The sequence below is a fragment of the Aegilops tauschii genome, chromosome 7, assembly GCF_002575655.3.
Source record: "Aegilops tauschii subsp. strangulata cultivar AL8/78 chromosome 7, Aet v6.0, whole genome shotgun sequence".
Taxonomy (NCBI): Eukaryota; Viridiplantae; Streptophyta; class Magnoliopsida; order Poales; family Poaceae; genus Aegilops; species Aegilops tauschii.
Window position 1 is genome coordinate 220,858,268 of NC_053041.3, and position 22,664 is coordinate 220,880,931.

The following is a 22,664-nucleotide window of genomic DNA, read 5'->3' on the forward strand; positions in this document are numbered from 1 at the left end:
ATCTTTACTATTGATTCGGGTGCCCCGCGAGGGTGCACCCTTTTTGCCCGGACGAAGGGTTGAGTGGAAACCGATGGTTCCCAGAGGGCTGTCTGAGTTTTCCAGGCGCTTTCCATTGCGCAGTACTTCTGTATGATGGTTGCCAAGTCAGCAAAGTGTAATAGGCGACGACGGTTGATGGCATTGAGGTTTCCTACATCCGTGCAATTATTGCAGAATGCTGAGATCGCTTCTTTGTCGCGGCAATCTTTAATCTTGTCTTTGACAAGGAGGAATCTGGCCCAAAAGTGATGGACTGTTTCCTGAGACTGCTGCCGTATATATGTGAGATCGCATATATCTGGGTGGGTGGGTCTTTTTAAATCCGAACCCTGACCCAATTTAGGATCCAGAGTTTGAGAAATCTCCGAGCTTAATGGTTCGGACTCTGGGATATCAACCGATTTTCCAGGTCCGTCATCCGATCCTAGGTTCGGAGGACAGGGCATGTCGCTCCGTGGACAAGTATCCGGCTCTTCAAGCTCGGAAATCCGAACATAGTTCGTCCTCAATATATAGGGAGAGTTGTTGTTTTGCTCCTCTACTACCGCTATCTGATGGGTGATCGGCGGAGATTTGATTTCTCTCTGATAGGATTTAAGCCCAATCCAATCGTAGTTTGTAGCGACCCCCAAGGCGGTGATGCGATCCAGGAGTTCGTTTAAAGACGACAACTCTGTCGGGTCCATCCGTTTGGAGTATTCGGAGTCAACACGGAGGCGATTTTCGATGACCCGAGAAGTCATCGTCGGCTTAATGGCCGAACGGGCGGTCATGGTAAAGCCGCCTAGTCGGAGGGTTTGGCCTGAGGCCAGGGCTCCTCTGGAGGTGATACTGTCCTTGATAACAAGGCGAGCCATCAATCCTGTCTTCGACATCATAGTGGAACTCTCAATGAAAGCACCAATGTCGGTGTCAAAACTGGCGGATCTCGGGTGGGGGGTCCCGAACTGTGCGTCTAAGGTCGATGGTAACAAGAGACAGGGGACACGATGCTTACCCAGGTTCGGGCCCTTTCTACGGAGGCAATACCCTACTTCCTACTTGATTGATCTTGATGAATATGAGTATTACAAGAGTTGATCTACCACGAGATCGTAATGGCTAAAACCCTAGAAGTCCAGCCTGTATGATTATGATTGTCCCTATGGACTAAACCCTCCGATTTATATAGACACCAGAGGGGACTAGGGTTGTACAAAGTCGGTTACACAGAAAGGAATTTTCATATCTGGACGCCAAGCTTGCCTTTCACGCCAAGGAGAGTCCCATCCGGACACGGGTGAGAGTCTTTGGTCTTGTATCTTCACAGCCCATCAGTCCGACCCATGTCCAACAGGCCGGACGCCTGAGGACCCCTTAATCCAGGACTCCCTCACAAGCACTCCAGATGCAAGGTTGAATCCACAGTTAAACCCGGACAGGCCTGGAAGTTGGGCGATGGCTCAATCCTGCCAGCCTGAGCCGACACGGAGGGAGGAGCGGCCACCTAACCCGCCCCCCAATCAGACACAGCCGCATCATTTTCTGACACCACCACCATGACACTTTTCTAATCCGATGGATGACATGTTAGCAGCGGCAACCCAGCTGACAGCTATTCCGATCAAGGGAGAGTCACCGGCTGCAGTGGAGACCCGGAACGCCGTTGAGCTCCTTCAAACGGTTATTGCACAGCAGGCGGCTTATGTTGGGGAACGTAGCATGCAATTTCAAAAAAATTCCTACGACCACGCAAGATCTATCTTGGAGATGCATAACAACAAGAGGGGGAGAGTGTGTCCACGTACCCTCGTAGACTGAAAGCGGAAGCCTTAGGTTAATGCGGTTGATGTAGTTGAACGTCTTCATGATCCAACCGATCTTAGTACCGAACGTACGGCACCTTCATGTTTAGCACACATTCAACTCGATGACGTCCCTCGAAGTCTTGATCCAGCAGAGGGTTGAGGGAGAGTTCCGTCAGCACGATGGCATGGTGATGGTGATGGTGAAGTGATCCACGCAGGGTTCACCTAAGCACTACAACGCTACGACCGGAGGATTAAACCGTGGAGGGGGGCACCGCACACGGCTAAGAACAATTGTTGTGTCTTTGGGGTGCCCCTGCCCCCATATATAAAGGAGGAGGGGGGAGGCCGGCCCGCCCTAGGGGGCGCGCCAAGTGGGGGGAGTCCCACTAGGACTCCTAGTCCTAGTCGGCTCCCCTTCCTTCCAACGGAGAGGGGGAAAGGGGAAAGAGGAGAAGAGGGAGAAGGAAAAGGGGGGCCGCGCCCCCACCCCTTGTCCAATTCGGATTGGGCAAGGGGGCGCTCCACCTCTTGTGGCCTGCCTCCCTCTCTCCACTATGGCCCATGAGGCCCATTAACTTTCCCAGGGGTTTCGGTAACCTCCCGGTACTCCGAAAAATCCCTGAACCTCTTCGAAACCATTTCGGTGTCCATATATAACCTTCCAATCTATGAATCTTGACCTCTCGACCATTTCGAGACTCCTCGTCATGTCCGTGATCTCATCCAGGACTCCGAACAAACTTCGGTCACCAAAACACATAACTCATAATACAAATCGTCATCGAACGTTAAGGGTGCGAACCCTACGGGTTCGAGAACTATGTAGACATGACGGAGACACATCTCCGGAAATAACCAATAGCGGAACCGGATGCTCATATTGGTTCCTACATATTCTACGAAGATCTTTATCGGTCAAACCGCGTGACAACATACGTCATTCCCTTTGTCATCGGTATGTTACTTGCCCGAGATTCGATCACCGGTATCATCATACCTAGTTCAATCTCGTTACCGGCAAGTCTCTTTACTCGTTCCGTAATGCATCATCCCGCAACTAACTCATTAGTCACATTGCTTGCAAGGCTTATAGTGATGTGCATTACCGAGAGGGCCCAGAGATACCTCTCCGATACTCGGAGTGACAAATTCTAATCTTGATCTATGCCAACCCAACAAACACCTTCGGAGATACCTGTGGAGCATATTTATAATCACCCAGTTATGTTGTGACGTTTGATAGCACACAAGGCATTCCTCCGGTGTCCGGGAGTTGCATAATCTCATAGTCGGAGGAATATGTATTTGACATGAAGAAAGCAGTAGCAATAAAACTGAACGATCATTATGCTAAGCTAACGGATGGGTCTTGTCCATCACATCATTCTCCTAATGATGTGATCTCATTCATCAAATGAAAACACATGTCTATGGTTAGGAAACTTAACCATCTTTGATTAACGAGCTAGTCTAGTGGAGGCTTACTAGGGATTGTGTGTTTTGTCTATGTATCCACACATGTATCAAGTTTCCGGTTAATACAATTCTAGCATGAATAATAAACATTTATCATGATATAAGGAAATATAAATAACAACTTTATTATTGCCTCTAGGGCATATTTCCTTCAGTCTCCCACTTGCACTAGAGTCAATAATCTAGTTCACATCGCCATGTGATTTAACACCAATAGTTCACATCTTTATGTGATTAACACCCATAGTTCACATCACCATGTGACAATACCCAAAGGGTTTACTAGAGTCAGTAATCTAGTTCACATCGTTATGTGATTAACACCCAAAGAGTACTAAGGTGTGATCATGTTTTGCTTGTGAGAGAAGTTTAGTCAACAGGTCTGCCACATTCAGAGCCGTTTGTATTTTGCATTTTTTTCTATGTCTACAATTCTCTGCAAGGAGCTACTTTAGCTAATTGCTCCCACTTTCAATATGTATCCAGATTGAGACTCAGAGTCATCTGGATCGGTGTAAAAAGCTTGCATCGACGTAACTCTTTACGATGAACTCTTTATCACCTCCATTACTGAGAAATATTTCCTTAGTCCTCTTAGGTAACTAAGGATAACTTTGACCACTCTCTAGTGATCCACTCCTGGCACTACAAAAAAAATACACTTCGTGATGATTCGTGTTTGTTACAGTAGGTCACGTTTTCTGTCATGCATGTACATCCATGACGATTTTATGACAGAATCAAGATAGTCACACATGTGCTGGCGTAGAAGTGTTCCATGACATTACCAAAATTATCATCACGGAAGTGTTCACTTCCATGACGATAAATGCCGCGTCATGGAAGTGCTTTCGTCAAGGGTGACCGACACGTGGCATCCACCGTAACGAGTCGCCGTTAAGCTATCAGGTCCGGTTTTGGATTCGATAACCCACTAACAGCCACGACCAATGACGATTTTCCACCTGTAAAATTCTCATTGGCCGACGGAACCACGTGTCAGCTCCGCGTTGGCACAGGTGTCACTCATCCAATGGGCGAGATGCGCCTATGATATGTTGACACATGGACCGGCCCAAAACTGGCCCATAAAGATTAAATGGGCCGGCCCAACTAAAGGCCCACAGGATTTTGTGTATCATAATGGGCCGGCCCAGCTAAAGGCCCACGAGATTTCGCCAACCATAATGGGCCGGCCCAGCTAAAGGCCCACAAGATTTTGAGGACACTAATGGGCCGGCCCGTTAACATGGTGCCATGTTTTGGGCCAAATGCCAGCCCATATTTGATCCGGTCCATTAACAGCCTGCCACGTTCCGGGCCCAATAAAGGCCCATATGAGAACGACCCGTTAAAAGCCTACCATGTTCTGGGCCAAATTATGGCCCAGATTAGATCCGGCCCTTTAAGAGGCTTTGGGCTAAATTATGGCCCATATCAGATTCGGCCCGTCAACTAGACGCTATGCTTTTGGGCCCACTTGCTAAAGGCCCATTTAGTAATTCGGCCTGATATTAGTTTCGGCCTAAAAGGCCTGTTTAACATTTTGGCCCTATATTTATTTCGGCCTGTTAAAAGACCGTCATATAGTTGGGCCTAACTACGGCCCGGTTTGCATCCGGCCTGCTCACAGCCGATAATCTGATTGGGCCAAACAAGGACCGACACAATTTTGGCCTGTTACGACCCGTGATGTGATTGGCACAATCATGGGCCGAGGTCTATTTCGGCCTGCTGCCTGCTCATGAGCTGTTCGGCACGTTTCAGGCCCAACCCACTTTTCAGCCTCCTAAAAGCCCATTGAGTTTTCTTGCGAAAATAGGGCCGGCGGTTTACTCAGCCTATTAGAGGCCCAAATCTATTAGTGGGCCAGTTTACATTTAGGCCTGTTAACAGACCGATTATGTAGTGATTTGGATGACGGCCTGATTATGTACCATAATTTTACGGTTTGGCCGGTTTACTGCGAAGACATGATATATATACAGTAAAATAACAGCAGCATCGTGAATAAGAAAAAACCTAGACTATACAATAAAGAAATTATAGCATATTACATCCACTGGGCATCAAAGTTCTCCACTATGATGATAAAGCACAAGCACACAACAGATTACATACACTAGGCATCAAAGATCGCCACCAGTGCAAATAAACGCCGACAAAATAATATACAAAACCGATAGCACTTCATTAGAGTTCAAGAGAGGTTAGCCCTGCTCGGGAGTTACAACGCAAGCAGCTGAGCTAGCTAATGAGACTTCGCTTGTTTGACACTTATATCCTCCTCACTCTGAAAGATAAACAAGCAGACAGATGACAGGTTTTGCCCATATAAGTATCAGTGCTGAAAATTCATCACATTTCTTACTGACGAATAAAGTGACATAGTTTAAAATAGCATTAACACAATATGGTATTATTCAGGTTATGACATGGCAGGAAATGACATTGTGAAGGAGTTGGCAGCTTCACGACACCACTGGATTACAGATCAAGAACTCATAAGTATCAATGGTTATTGTGCTGTCAATTTATCCCATTTTAGATTGGCAATTAAAGAGACGGTTTAAATAATAGTAGAATGATATGACATTGTTCATAGTTAAGATATTGCAGAATGTGACATTGTGCTATAGTGGGTAGGTTCACCACACCACTGGATTACGGATCACGAATAGAAGCATACATGCAGTGCAAAAGAAGATCACTTGCTCTGTATAGTTTAATTTACATGGTATGAAGAAGGAACTTGGTTGTACAACTGAGAACTTAAATTGAGAAGGACAAACTTTTGTTTATGAACTACATAATAAACTTTAAACATGCAATTTTGATGCAAACACAAAAAATAAATAGCTGTTGCAGTCATGCCTAACCAAATATACACAACAATTTGAAGGCTTGAGAAGGACAAACTTACATTATTGGTGAAGACAGGCTCTATAAAGCCCTTGTCCATGCTGATGGGGGGGCAATTCAAGAAGTTTACTACAGAATCTTCTTCATAAGCATTGCCTTTATTCTACATTTTGTTAAGAGTAAATATAGATGTGATAATATAAGAAAAAATGGAGAATATTTAAGATAAGATGAAGAGTTATGCTACATGACCAAGTAGAAATAAATGTAAGTACAACAATACAGGCAAAAGGTACAGCCAAGAGCAATGCAGAGCTAAACTTCTTCAGGACCATCGGTGTTATCCAACCTTATGGTAAGAGTAAATATAGATCTGATGCATAGAAAATGGAGGGCAAAGGAAAATAAGCTGCAGAGTGATGGTACATGAACAACTACTTGTCAATATAAGTACACTGATAAAGGACAACATGTACTTACAAGAACAATGCAGAGCTAAAAAAATTCATTGGCATTGGACATATTCTACACTAATGTAACCATTCATACAGATCAGATAATTTGGAGTGAACAATTGATAAGCAAGCTATCATGCATATTGCTGTCACATAATGAACCAGGTATGAATGCAAGTACAGTGATACAGGACAACAGGTACTAACAAGAGCAAAGCAGCGGGCATCATATTTGTGATATCTTGTCGTTCTTTTCAAACCGGAATTCTTCTTCAAGCTGATTTCCTGCAAAAAAGATTCGTAAGGCACATGCAAAAAAGTAGAAGTTCAAATTGTCATGTGATATCATAGACAGTACCTCATCCTGGGAACGAGACCAGTGCATAACAAGGTTTTTCCATTCAATGTCTTCTAAATTTAGCACAGGAGACTTCACCGGAAATTCGTTTATAGACTTGCTATCAAAGTGTGATTTCCTCAGGTAACACCGATACTGCTGCAATGCTTCCTTGAAAAGCGCAAGCAAGCTTTGCTCGTCATAACTATCCAGATTGACCCTCGCCTACTTACAACAATGTAATGTAAATCATTGATGTGTTCAATCAGCAGAAAACAGGAAAATAATCACCATGAATAATATCACTTACACGTAAGTGGGACATGAAGATGTGAAAATGGTGTTTGTCTTCACTATAATCTTCCCATGATGGGAATATATGCACATAGTCCCTAACAACATTGAAAGCATTGTCTTTAAAACTGGGAATAACTGGAATGGGGTTCCAATCTGCAGGAATTGGCCGTCTCTGCAGTTGGGATAGGTCTTTGGCCGGTGGACTTGCTGTACTTTTTGCTGGAGTGGGATTTTTCTGTGGTCCAGCTGGTGCTATGGCAACTGAAATCGACATACCTTTTGCTGGAGTGCAGGTCCTGTGTGGTGGGGCTAGTGGTGTGGCCAGTGAAGTATGGGTACAGTCTGCTGTAGTCGGTCCTACGTTTTGTGTCACTGGTTGTACATCCAATATAAGTGGGGTGCTGTCTGATTTCTCTGGCACCACCACGTTTTTCAAGGACTTTGCTGGTGCTCCTTCAGGCTCGGCAATCACCCTCTTCCTTTTTGATGTCTGATGCACAAGAACAACATTTGAGTGGAAAAACATGGTATGATGACAGATAGAATATGTATTGATAGTGGATGGGCATGGCATCTTGACATATATGATGAGTAAACTAAGCAGATGGCGGTGCAACAAAGTAGAAGAAATGCAAGACAACATATGCAAGATACGCACAATCAATAAAACCTTGCCAAATTAGAACAGGCACCTTGATGGGTGAACAGGATAGGCCATCTGCCTTTGACTCCTCGAGGTTAGAATAGTCATTAGGATCATATTCTGAACAAGAATCTACAGGTGGGGAGTGTATGAGTCTCATTGCATCCAGAATGGCACTCAATGCCTTGGTGCCAATTTTGTAAGTCGTTGCAGTGTTCCACAATATTCTTCTGATGTGCGGATTCTGATATTCACTGTAATTACGTATAATATCTGAGAACCATGAAAACATAAATAGTAGTGAGATTATCTTTGTAATGCAGAGGATATTCTAATATAGGGGCGCCCCTGTAAACCCTTGTGTGCTATCACTGGATTCTGATGAGAGAGCTCATGTGTGCTGTAATATGGTGCGTGCATTAATATAATCTGGCACAAGTACACAAAAAATAGGTTCAGAAGTAAGGATAGTTGGCAGATGATAGGTTCATAATATACTGTATAGAGAGTTTATTGCCAAACCATGATAACAAGAGCACACATCAACTAGGCAGATCGTAGTGTACATAAAAGGGGTACACCATAACCACGATATATAAATCGGGAAAGTGGAACTGGCTGGAAAATACGGTGTTGTATTGCCGCTACTAATTGAAAGCCTATCGATCACGTACAGGCCAGCTCTATCAGCTGTTGACTGCAGATGTCCCTGCTCCCCTTCCGGACAAGGTACATACTGTATGTACTAAATACAGAATATCACAAGAGGAACATGTTAAAGAACAGAAGTGGAAGCATATTCTTGAGGTTCCTCTTCATTGCATACAATGTTGGTTGCCCACTCATGATGAATCACAGCGCCCAAAGAAATGCAATTCCATGCTGTCTCTCTATATGTGGCCACATGCATTTGGAAAATAAAGTGGGAGCATTACTTGACAAATTAAATGTGTGTCTGTTAACTAATATCAGTATCATATCACAATTCGTATTTGAAGAAGTAAGCTTTGGACTTATGATTGGTGTGTTGTTTAGCTTCAAGAGTGGACTGCTGCTAGTGCGACACATAGCAGCTACACAGATCATAGTGTAGATATAACAGGAAAACCGTAAGCATCAGGAGTAAAATCAGCAAAGTGGAACTTGCTAGAGTATATGTGCTGGTATTGCCGGTACGGCTAGAAAGGCTTCGGATACCAGCTCTCTTCAACTGAAGGTGCGGTACTGTTAATATCAGTGTAACTCTCAAAGGCGACACAGCTCCCCGCATTTCCTTGCTAATCTTATAGGATTCAAGTGGGCAGGCCACTACAAATCCTATTCCTATGTTTACAAAATCCTACGCATCAAAGAGGCCCGAAGAGTTCAAAGTGTCCATCACAACCGACCATATAGACCTCTACACTGCAAATGTCCCTGCTCATCTTCACTACAAGGAACATACTTTACTACTATCATACTCCCTCCGTTCCAAAATATAAGTCTTTGTAGAAATTTCCACTATGGATCACATACAGATGTATACAGATACATTTTAGAGTGTAGATTCACTCATTTTGCTCCATATGTAGTCCATGGTGGATTCTATACAAAGACTAGTATTTAGGAACGGAGAGAGTACTTATTAAAGAAGAACGGAAGAGGAACATGCTAAAGAAGAGCAAGCAGATTTTGGATAATAAAATGTTCGTTGCGCAATGCCCACACATGATGAACCAGAGCGCATTAAGAATGCAACTCCCTGCTGTCTCTCTATATGTGGTGCACGTGCTTTTCGAAAGTAAAGTAGGAACATTAGCTGACCAATTAAACGTTATTTGGTCTCGTAATATCAGCATCATATCAGATTCGTATTTGAGCAACAAGTTTGGAATTATGAGTGGCACGTCGTTTAGCTTGATGGATTCAGGAGCAGTGCTAAGCAGGTACGATGATGGTACTGAATATAAAGGCATGTCTGCATGCAAGTCGCGTGACTTCTGTCATTTGGGTTAGTCGACCATTTCAGGCGGTTGGATGAAGATCCTACGTCTCCTAACCCTTCTTCTTCCTCGTCTCTGATTCTTCCCATACAGAACACTGCACGGGCCACCGGCCCCACCGCCTGTGTTCCTCCGCCACCCCCACCCCCACCCCGCCCCCACCAGCGTCAAGTTTTCTTTGTTTGATGAGGCCCCACCACCGCCCCCACAACCATCGTCCCCAAACGAGCCCCTTCCTTCGCACCGGCGAACTCCGACGAGCTCTGAAAAATCGATTGACCCAATTTTGAAATTTAGTCTACTGTCATTTAACTAGTGTGGAATATAAAAGGGGAAAACCATAAGCATTGCGAGTATAGTGTTGAGCGTGCCATGGCGGATCTGAAGGTGCAAACCGGACAAAGGCAACTTCGCAACCAATTTTTGCTTTCAACTAGCAAGTAAGTGATGGACAAGAAATCAGAGTAAAGTAGTGGCGATCTATTTTCTTGCTGCGATAAATAAGTTGAGCAGATACGAAAGAGTACCGTCTCTGGTGCGGTGCCGTGTATGCATCTACTGAGAATTTGATGGTGCTGCGGTAGCGATGGCTGTCGGCGGTGTGGAAGCAGATCTAGGAGGGTAGACGATGGCGGTGGGGCATGGTGGACGAGACGGTCGTAGGAGCGGCGCCGGCAAGGTGGACGACGGCGGGGATGAAGCGAGAGGACAGGATGCAAGGATCTCGGTCCGAAGTCGTGGATGAGAGAGGTCGATCTCTTGTAATGGACGACGGTGTCGGGGTATCAGCTCCGGAATGGTGGAGGAGGACGATGGTGGATGGGGTGGCGGACGGAGGAGGCTGGGGTGGAGAGGGTGTTTTGGCACCCACGGAGTACGAATGGGGAAATGGAGGGAGAGAGGAAGGGGGGAACCATGTCTTGAGGGCGCTCTTGTCTCAAATGAGTGGAAATTTACAAACTTAGATCCCGTTTAAAATTTCCTACATCACAGCAATATTAGTCGGTTGGGGATAGGACAGTAATCTCGCATACACCGAATATTTGCCGACGAGAGTTTGTTTTTGGCGCCCACCATGTATGAATCGGGGAGGGAGTCGATTTCGGCCGAGGAGACACTGTGTTTTGGCGCCCACCGTGTATGAATCCGGGTGAGAGGCGGTTATGTCACGTTTGTGTGAAATTACAAACCTACCCCTATCGAAACCTATAGAAATCAAGGCGATAGGTTTTGCGTGTCAGGGATAGGCAGTAATTTCCATCTCGCATATTTTGGTTTCGGGCGGTTACTGCGGCTTTCCCCACTTCGTTCAAATTTTTGCAGAGCAAGAGTGCATGTTTACCATGCCAACTCAATTCAAATCCAGTTTGTATTCTATTTTTGTTCGGGCAGGATCCATTTGCGGTTGGAATAAAATTCTATATACATCAATTTTTATATATACTTTCAAAAGCACAACAAAGAATTCTGCTCCTTTATATGTATATAATATGATTTACAAATACAATGATCTAAAAATCATAAGGTTGAATTCAAAAAATTTTAAACCAAACTATGTTCTACTAAAATGTATGGACCAGTAATATCTACATATTAAATAACATAGATGCACGTGAATTCATATGAGTATGCATGTTTGATAGATCAATTTTGGTTCGAGTATGAATTACATGTATCATCATCTCGAATTCAAATATTTCAATCCCTTTTATGTTGACTCCTTCCACGCCCATCTCTCTGGCATGCTCCTTCATGTAGCTATCATTCTCTTTTCTCTAGCTCACCCGCACGCTCACTTCATGTTTCTCCTATCTTTGCAAACATGGTCTCTCGACGTCTCCCTTGAGAAGTGTCACACTCTCCCTATCATTATACATTACATGGTTTTCATTATCTCTCACGTCTCTACCGTTCTCTGGTATCACTAGGTACCTAAGCTTTCTTTTTCACCGCCACACACACAGTCTCACTCGTCTTTCACTTTGTCTTTCTCTCTATGGGGTTCTCTCACACACCCTATATGTCTCTAGATATGACTCATACCACTAAAATTACTCTCTCCTGCAGACACAACATTTGTTGCGGTCTCCTTTCCGTCTCCATCCTAGTTATAAACTGACATTATTCATTTGTTTACCGATCACACAAACTCCCCCCGCGCTCTCTCTCTCTCACACACACAGCTCCTGCTTCCACTCCCCTTCCCGACTATCATCTCTCTCTCACACACACAAAACTCTCGCTTTCGCACCCCGACTCGTATTTCTCTCACATCATTGATCGGCTAGCCTCCAGATAGGTTTATACACTCGCACACTCATGCTTCCACTATCGCGTACATGTCTCTCTCGCGCTCCTTGTATCTATGTAGATTTCTCGCCCCTTCTTGAGACACGCCCTCTCGATCGTGCACACACACACACTATCGCCTCATTTTAAGCTGATACCTCTCGCACACAAACTCTTTGTGTCTTTGTCACACATGCATTCCGTCCTCCTCTCTCCCTCTCTCTCACACACACAACACACACACACATGGGCTTTTTGCAACAACTAGCAAGATGCCCATGCGTTGCACGGAACATCAAGATGCATTTATATGAGTAGTTTATCTTGTGGGAGAAAAGGATGAACGAGGGAAGGCCTTATTTGCAAATGTGGAGAGGGGTGTGGGTATCTTTTTGCGAAATTGCCATAGTTTCCTTCCTATCCGTCAGATATAAATCGGACGGCCTATATTGCAGGATGGCAGGCACACCATCATCACCAACTCTGCTTTTTATCTCTACTCTTATAAAAAACATAGTCAGTGATGATGGTGTGCCTATCATCCTGCAATATAGGTCGCCCGATCTATATCTAACGGATAGGAAGGAAACTATGGCAATTTACCCGCACTCCTCTCCACATTTGCAGATAAGGCCTTCCCTCGTTCATCCTTTTCTCCCACAAGATCTTGATGTTCCGTGCAACGCATGGGCATCTTGCTAGTACGAATAGAAAATAGAGATATACCACTTCTCGAATCTTGAAACCAACAACATTCCTCCCTTATCTCATCAAAACCGACAAAGGAATATATTTTGAGTGAAACATAAGATATTTTTAGTGATACACGTATTTCAAAACTAGACTCTTTTTTCTATCAAATCGGTGAATATGTATTAATCTACTTTGATCGTGTGGCAACACATTGGCACATTGCTAGTAGTTATTACTACTTTATAATTTTTTGGACACCAGACAAACGGTGGAGTACATATACGAAGAGAAGAGGCGCACACACGCAGTCGGTCTCTCGCTGTCTCGCACACATGAGAGTTACGTAAAGGCACCGTTAACAAATAAACCCTAAAACCCTAGGTGCACGATTGCTGCATGCGCGGGTACCAGGTACGTGGTGGAGCGCACCTTTGTAGGAATAGTCAGCTCGCATGATAATTTGATCCGTAGGAGTTGATGGTCGAGACCACAGGTGAACGACCTGGAGGCGGTGGCTCGCCAGTTGCCACAGATCGAGTAGCCACGTTTAAAATATCATTTTTTAGCAAGGTAAGAGTTCCGATTTTCAAGGGCGCGTTATAAGTACTTAAGTAGTTTTTAGAACGATTGGTATGGAGCGAAAATGGAATTCATAACTACTACCTCCTTGGCGTATGGTTGTATGGGTTTATGTTGCGAGATGTTGAACCTGGTAGTTCTAGGGCAAATACTATGGTTTAGATGTTGGTTTTCAGTAACGAAAATCGAAAGGGGGGAACCCTTCTCTGATAAAAAAAACTACTACCTCCGTCCTGGTTTACTAGTCCCCATCGTATTTTGGGCCAAAGTTTGTCCACGAATTTTACTTGTAAAATGTGAATGGAAAATGAGTTTTTGTTATACCCAAACAAAAAAGGACTGGAGGGAGTGATTGCTCTAACACGGATGCAACCTCTCATAGCGCAGGCATTGAATCGGCGCGCCGGCCAAGAGGGCCCCACTCGCTGCAGGCCAGGCTGAACACGCCTCCTCGCCACATGCAACCGGCTTCAGACTGCCCCGCCTGCCTCCATTGAATCTGCGCATGTGCCGGCAACACGTCCTTCCGCGAGCCAGCTGGCATTTTAGAACACAACGTCGGCTGGCTCCTCTTGTCCGCTTGCTATTTAAATGAGGCCAGACGCCTGGCAAGAACCGCACCACACCGCTGCTCCCCGTATCCTCCTTGCACCATTTTCTCCACACTCTCCACAGCATCCGGTGAGCATGAAGACAAGTTCTCCGGCATAAAAGCCGGCTGGGTGCCCCGACAAGCCAGACAACTCGCTGCCCCACCTCCCTCCCCGCCCCAGGCCGTCAGTACGATGGGCGAGGCTGCAGGTAGGCAAGCGGAGGAGCAAGCCGCCGCTCCAAGCTGGCCCCTGGTGCATCAACTCGACGCTCCAAGCCTGCTCGCAGAGGGGTGGCCAGTTGCTGCACGCCGGCACACAGGGGACCACGGCGTCCAGTGCACCGTGGTTGGCCGCACCATCCGACGCAAACATTGGCGGAACCGTAGCATGCTGGTGGAGGTGGCCAACACGTTTGTGGCCATCGTTGACACCAAGGAAAAGTAGACCACGGGAGCCGCCGCCGCTCTGAACCCACGAATGCTACGACCACCGCATCGCCGGCATAGACACCCGGTGTGTTGCCCGGTTTGGCTCAAAACATCATGGACCCCAGCCGCGGCCGGCATTAGAAATTATACCTGCTTCCAGAAGTTATTCGCGATTAGTCAAAAATGACCAAAATATAATTAATTACGCATGGTCTTGACTTGTTGTGCTCGCACTGGTAGTAGGAACTAGAGGTTTTTCTTTATTTATAACTCTCCTCACATTTTTTTTGGCTTTGAAGTGAATCATGGTTGTGGACATTATCTATGAATGTGCAGATATCTGTGAACATGAGTTTGATGTGGAAGTTGAACTTGGAATGTTGGGCTTGCGCGTGAACTATAGCATGTCCAATGCTTCGTGTGTTATTGTTTGGAAAGTAATTGCTGTTATTACATGACCTGAAAAAAAATATTTTGTGCCACATCAGTAGATGCACGGACATCACAACAGGCATGCTGACTGGACAAACATTTGAACCTAGCTACTATGAAGGAAAATATGTATCGACAACAGTTTTAGATAGCAGGAGACGCCTAGCGTGATCTGCCTCTGCTAGCTTCTTTCTGGCTTCTTCCATCTCTTCTTTGGCTTGGGTGAAGAGAGCATCTGATTGCTTTTTTGCTTCTTCAGGAACTCAGCTACATTCTCAAGGGCTGCTGCACGCTTACTTTTAGCCCTTACTAGAGCCACGAGGACACGAACAGTTGACAACTCCACCTGGCTTGTGTGTAATCCAGCATCATCTGGGAATTTGCACCTTGTGTCTAATCCAGCATCATTAGGGACCTGGCACCTTGTGTGTAATCCAGCCTCATTTTGGAAACATGATCTCGAGGTTGACCATACTTCCCTCCTCGCAGGAACTGCATCCTGACGTGAAGTTATTTCTTTTTTAGATCAATACTTAGAGCAACCCAGATCCATTTAGTAGAAGCCAGATAAACAGGACTCGGAGAAGTGAATTCAAAAGGAAAAATACAAAAACAGACTACAAGGTGAGAACACCGACTTCCTACATCAAGCTAAAAACGAAAGCACTAGGACGATTAAGACTCTTCTGATTACACATCGAAGAACACGAGGCTAAGAGAAACAGAAACTACAACATATGCACATCGAAGAACACGAGGCTAAACGAAAGTAATTGAAAGGGTGTTACTTACCAAAGCTCGTTTTACAGGTTCGGTGCAGCTCCTATTTAACTTGCCACGCTCCTTGAAGATGTCCCCAATATCCCGTGTTTGGTCTTCATTGCTCCTCTGCATGTTCGCACTCGTGGTTTTAAAATCTCAACATGGCAAGAAAAATATACTAGTAATACTCACGCATCTTGTGGGCAACATTAAAGCACTCGTCTACCATGTTAGAGCATCTCCAACAGAAGCGCAACGCGCGGCGCTTTAAAAAAGCGTTTATAGTGCTGAGATTGAGAAGTACAGATAGAGAGTAGAGACTAGAGAGTAGAGACATAGATAGTTCTCAGCATAGATATAGCATAGATAGATAAAAAATAGATAGTTCAACTACTCCTCGTTGTCCGACTCCTCCTCGGTGATTGTCGGTGTCAAAACCGGCAGATCTCGGGTAGGGGGTCCCGAACTGTGCGTGTAAGGATCAATGGTAACAGGAGACGAGGGACACGATGTTTTACCCAGGTTCGGGCCCTCTTGATGGAGGTAAAACCCTATGTCCTGCTCTTGTTTATATTGATGAAGTATCAAGTACAGAGTTGATCTACCTCGAGATCATATGTTGTGGTCTAAAACCTGAGGGTATGATGAATAATGTCATAATGATCTATCGACTAGCCTGGCCTTGGCTTATATAATGTACCGGAGGCCTAGGATAACAAGAGTCTTAGTCGAATACGTTGGTGGAGAGGAGTCCTTGTCTTGATCACCAAGTCTTGTGGAATCTTCCTTGTATGCGTCATGGGCTGTCCGAAGTGGCCTATGCCCGGTCCACCTGGTCGGGAGACGACGTGGTGAGTACCCCCTAGTCCAGGACACCATCAGTAGCCCCCTGAACCGGTCTTCAAGTTAGGGATGCTCCTCTATTCTTCCGAACTGTTCTTCATCTTCGGTTGTCGGTCTTGAAATCTGGTTCAACAAATCTTCCCATCTTCGATCTTGAGGATTTCCGAAGCGGATCCGAAGAGTTTATACGTCGGGTATCCGAGGGGCCCCTTTAAGTTATCGGCCTTTATCAATGCCTTGTTATTTTTATGCCCACCTCGGGTTTGAAGTGTTTCTCGTGCGGCGGTGTCCTCTCGCGTCCGAGCTTCAACGCCGAACTGCATTCGAGGTCTCTTTTGCAGCCGAGCACCAATGCCGGACCGCTTCCGATCTCCAACGCCGGAATGTATCCGAGCTTCAACGCCGGACTATATTCGAGATGTCATAGATTACCTTGGCTTGAAAAAGTTTGAAGGAGTTTAGCCGAGCTTTATGTCGGAAATGCACTCTACAGAGCTAGCCACTTGCATCCGAGCTTTATGCCGGACTGCTTCCGAGGTGATGCACCACCTCGGGCTTGGGCTGATTGTTTGCGAATTTTATTTCCAATTGATGCAATTTATTTACTGACGCGAAATATAGCCAGTAGACCTCAAGGTGTGTGTCGGCCTGAAATCCGAGATGCACATTAGAGGAGATGGCGGACGGGCCCTTGAGAGAGGGTCTCGAGAAGTCACCGTAATATATTAGCTTGAAGCCAGATAGGTCCAGATGGTACCTATTGTTGTCCGAAGACGCATTTGCCCATAGTTCAGTCAAGCCGAACACTAAGCACTTTCAATTTTCAGCATTGAATAGGCAATGCAGTAGCCCCCGAGCCACTAGTCAGGTGGAAACACCAGATCAGGGGATCGATGTGTCCCTTTAATATTAGTAAATGATAAGCCCGAAGCCCAGTAGCCCCTGAGCCTTAAAGCGGGCATGGGTGGCCGAATTAAGGATCGATACGCAGAGTAAAATCACAAATTATGTGTAATGATTCTACGTATCCAAGTACTTTACATCATTAATGCTCGGATCCACATTGTACAAAACTTTGTTGACCGACCATCGGCTTCAACCTCTTCGGCCAGTAGCCGAGGAGTGTTTTCCTACTTTATAAAGCCATTATAAGGGCAAAGATTTATGGAAAACAAGGCAATCTGGCCATACGGTTTTATAAACAAAGGTACGTAGATAGATATGAAACATCTTCCAAAGAAAATAATCCCGCTATTGGTTCCTTTCTTTGGGTTGTCATGCTAAGCATGATCATGAAACCTCCGCTCCGATCAATGTGGAAGCAAAATACTGAGGATTCCGTTTGGGGAAAGTTCCTGAACTATGTGGTCTTTAGCGAACCCAAATTTTCACTTCCATTGTTGCCGACCAATTATATCCTTTAAGATCACTAGCTTTCGGCTTCACCCAGTCTGAGGTACTAACTCGGATGACCCGGTAGTAACAATCACAGAGGTGCTCCCTTTACCGCCTAGCCAAACAATCGGGAACGTAGGGGTAAGCACAGGAGCCAGGCAACCCAGCTTGGCCAAAATCTGAAGTCAAATTGATGCATATGTATGGCTTTATAATGATGATTACGGAAGGCAGCCATTGTATATTAAATACAAATGCCGACGATATATTTATTTTGACTCTGTTGCGACCGTTTATCAGTTGAAAGTGTCCCATCGTCGGCTTCCACCCCTTGTAGATGCTATGCAGGGTGTCTCTGCAATAACAGACAACCCTTAGCCGACGTCTCGGTGCCTGAAGGCGGTTGTGTTAGTGGATACGAGGCAATCAGATATGCGGGCTTTATAACTTTTACTTAGTCATAGCAGCTTAAAGTTGGGAGGCCAAATATTAGCCCCTGGTTAATGTTCGGCGACAGCCGAGGTCAAGTCATTAACACTTCGGCCAATATTATGAACGGTCCATCGCTTAACACGGGGTGACCTCGATTAATCTTATAATTTAACACAGTCATCGGATCGCTGACCAGTTTACGCTTATTGTGATAGTCAGTTTTTGGCTTTCTCCACTAAGGAGCTTAACCATGCGAGCTGGAAGCACAATCGCAGTGGTTCTCCCTTTGCACACCTAGCCGAACAAAGCGGAATGTAGGAGGCAAGCACAGGAGCCGGGCAACCCAACTATTGACCGAGGACACAATTCTCAACCGATGCATATATAGCAATATCCAAGGATGTTTTTGCCGAATCTCTAAAAGGTGTCCGGCGTTGCACTGCGAGACTTATGCTGGAAACACACAAATAGTTTAAAAGTGCCACAGGTTTGGAAAACCAAAAATCTTCAGTAAAAACTTGACGTCCGAACTAGATAAAGTGTTCGGTGCCAATCCGAAATTGGTCTTAGAGAAAAATGGTGCTTCTGTCGTGCTTTAACATGACACATCCTATCTCAAGACTTAAAGCGGGTCAGCCTACGGCTTCAACCTCCTATCCCGAAGGCGTAGGACTTCTCGTTAGGCCAGTTTAGCAAACTAAACTCTAGCAGCTTTGAGAGAGAAATTAGGCTCCCCGGCTATTGACCACACACTCGCGTCGAAAAAAGGAGTGATAGAAAAAGACTTTGCAACGACTAAGAAGAACACTTATTATAAAACAGCTCATACTAATTTAAGAGCCCCCAAGTGACTTGGTTAAAAGAATTTTATGTATAATGATTGTATGTACCGAAGTACTTATATCATATCTGTGTTCACCCGAACTTTAAACGCGTCTTAACCGACCGTCGGCTTCTCCCTCTTCGGTCAAGGGCTAAAAAGTGTTATGTACTCCACCTGTCGAGAATATCAACGGTGTTTCCGATAACCAGGCAATCAGGCCATAAGGCTGCAACAGACAAAGCAGGCTCAGGGAACTTATGCTATATTACCAACGAAGTGTAAGAAGCATCTTCGAAGAAAATAGTACCCCCACCGATACCTTTCTTCGGTTGCTCATTGTTACGATGAGACTTGTGCAATAGATTTTTTGTACTCATGAGTTCCGTTGTGTGCCGACCATGATTGAAAACAATAAGAGTGCTAGCTTTCGGCTTCACCCAGTCTGAGGTCCGAGCTCGGATGACCCGATCGTGACAATCGCAGAGGTGCTCCCTTTACTCCCTAGCCGAACAATCGGGAACGTAGGGGTAAACACAGGAGCAAGGCAACCCAGCTTGAGGAACACTTAAGTCAACATGGTGCATATTGTGGCGTAATACACGAACAAGGAACGAAGCCGTACAAGTATAATCATATGCAAGAGGAAAGGCTTCATAAAGGAAGCCCCCAAGTAAACGGGGTATTTGAATTTGTGTCTCACAAACAAATTTTTGACAAGGAACTTTTTCACAAACAACTTTTTGCCAAAAAGTATAATGCTTGGTCAAACCGAACAAAATTTAAAAAATTTGAGCATGGAAGCGACTTAGCTGGTTAATGTGCTCGGTGTCGATGTGCGGCCCGAGCTTACTTCGTGACGAGGTCCCAGCCCCCTAGTCGGTCCCGAGGTGGCGGAGCGAAGAGCTCGGCACTTCGAAGTGGCGACATAGCTCGGCCAATGTGGCAAGGTGGAACCCCCAGTCCGACCGAGGTGATGGAGCAGGCCGGCAGTATGACGCCGAAGTCCCCGGCGTGGGTTAATGAAGTGATGATGAAGCCCTGGTCCAGCCGAGGTGACATGGTACGTCGGTACACCGAGGTGATAGCACTGCCCAACCCGGATCATTTATCTGTGCACGGAAAATAGTGCAAGCCGAAGATAATAGTAATAAAAAAAATCATAGCATAATAAATAATTTATGCAAAGTGGGTGATAAAAGAAATATGGCCCGTGTGCCGAACACTCGATGAGGTAGAGCTCTCTCAGCGATGCCGAAGTCCCCGAGGCAACCGGACATGTCGGTATGGCAATTCGACCAACAAGGTGATCACGTGAGCCGATTTATGCCGATTGGGACGACGATGTCGGCTTGCCGAAGTGACCGCGTGACGCAGTCGAAGTCGATTACCGAATCATCACGCAGCCATTGTTAATGCGGCCATCATTTGATGGACCTGATTTATTTGTTGTAGCAATCCGAAAAGACACATGTGGATGTTCATGGATTTGCTTCTGTTAGGCGGACACAGGCCGAGCTAGCAATTAGTAGCACATGAGAAGTGCACGAGAGAGAGAGAGATGATTACCAAAAAGCATGTACTATCTTAATTAAATAACAAGGAAAAGAGACAGCGATTGGATCTCCCCTGTATGATGCCAGTGACCGACAAGATAGCAAAATGTTTGGTCCTCGTGCAATAGTGCGAGGTATTGAATAATAATAAAAAAGGAAAGAAACAAATCTCCCTGATGTGTGTTCGGAGGTCGTCATTTCCATGTGGTCGCTCGGGACGTGTTGCCGCCACTCCATGCATGCGTTGTTGCACGTGCGCCCCTGAGAAGCCGATCAAGCCAGAGCTAATGATCATCGCGTGGTGGCAACAATGACCAAAAAGGGAATATTGAATTAGTGATCCAAGATGGATTAGTACAGCCTAACAAAAAGGCAGGATATCTATCAATTAGGTATGGCAAACGTGCCCAATTTAGCACAAGTAGCACTTCCCTTGCTAGTATATTCATGGTTATGCTTTTACTTTGCTAGCTCGGTTACGGGGCTAGCGCATGGATTATCCCCTGCTGTGACTTTATTTCCGGATAGGGCCGTCAAGGTTGCGGCCATGTAGACGGTCTCAGGATGGATCGCTGGATGTGCTTCGAGTTTGTTGCCGCTTTGCTGGCGTGCCCTGATGGATTTAACCAAGGTCCAAGGTTGATTTCTGAATTTTGCAGATCATCCGCGGCCATGTACGGAACATTGCATGGCCTTTCCTCCGACCTATCTGCAAACAGAATTATGCTAGACAGTAGTAACAATTCATTAAAAAAAGGTACATATATAACCGATGATGATTGTGCCGTGAAAAAAAGGTTTCCACGGTGTAAGGCAATACAAAGCTAGCCGCACTGTCCACCAACCGATCCTTGAAAACGTGTTCAATATTAGTACTATAGTATGGTATGGGACTGCATGCTCTGAGCATATTTAATACAAAATAATGGCTCACGCCTTAACACTTGATTTAAAGAAGGAGAAGAAAGACTTCCTGGGTGGCACGGTCATTGGAGACCAGATTTGCTGCCGTATTGTGTACGGCTGCAGGATCATGGAACAGCCGCGGTGGCAACAACCCCCACACCTAATCCGGTGTTTTGGCATCATCCATGTCCGGCACGCCATTAAAATATTCCGTCGAATCTTGTACTACAGCAAGACTCCGTTCTGTGAATAAACTAGCAAATAGCAGTAGCAGTAATCTGTAAAAAGAAGGATTTGCATGAAACAGATCTAACTGAAAAAATATAACCTGATCATCCCATCGATCTGTGGTGATCACCCAGTAGGCTCTCAATGAAAGCACCAATGTCGGTGTGAAATCCGGCATATCTCGTAGTAGGGGTCCTAAGCTAGGCGTCTGGGAGCGATGGTAACATGGACACGGGATTTTACCCAGCTTCGGGCTCTCTCGAAGAGATAATACCCTACATGCTGCTTTTGATTGTTTTCATATGGGGTGTAGTACAGAGTACATGTATCTACTACGAGATTGTAGTAATGAATCTCAGGTTGTCTATTGACTAGCCTGGCCTCGGTTTATATAACACACCGGAGGCCTAGGGTTTAGGAGAGTCCTCATCTTGGGTGCCAAGTCTTGTGGAATCTTCCTCGTATGCGGCATGGGCTGTCCAAAGTGGCCCATGATAGAACCACCACGGGGGTCCTTGGCCCGACCCACATGGTCGGGAGACGACGTGGTGACTACCCCCTAGTCCAGGACACCGTCAGTGATGTCCTCCTCCGACGTCTCAATGTAGGCGTGAAGATACCAATCGTCGTCGGATTCCCAGGGCGACGCTGCTCCTAGCCTCATGTTGAATTGAGCGTCCGCTTTTCGCGTACACTTGTCCTTGTGATAGGCGGCTCGCTCCGCTTTCCTCTTCTCCCTCTCCGCCCTCCTTTGCGCGTAGAACTCGCGCTCGTTGATGATGTCCTGCGGGAAGTGTTGGTGCCACAGCGCCATGGCTTCCTCG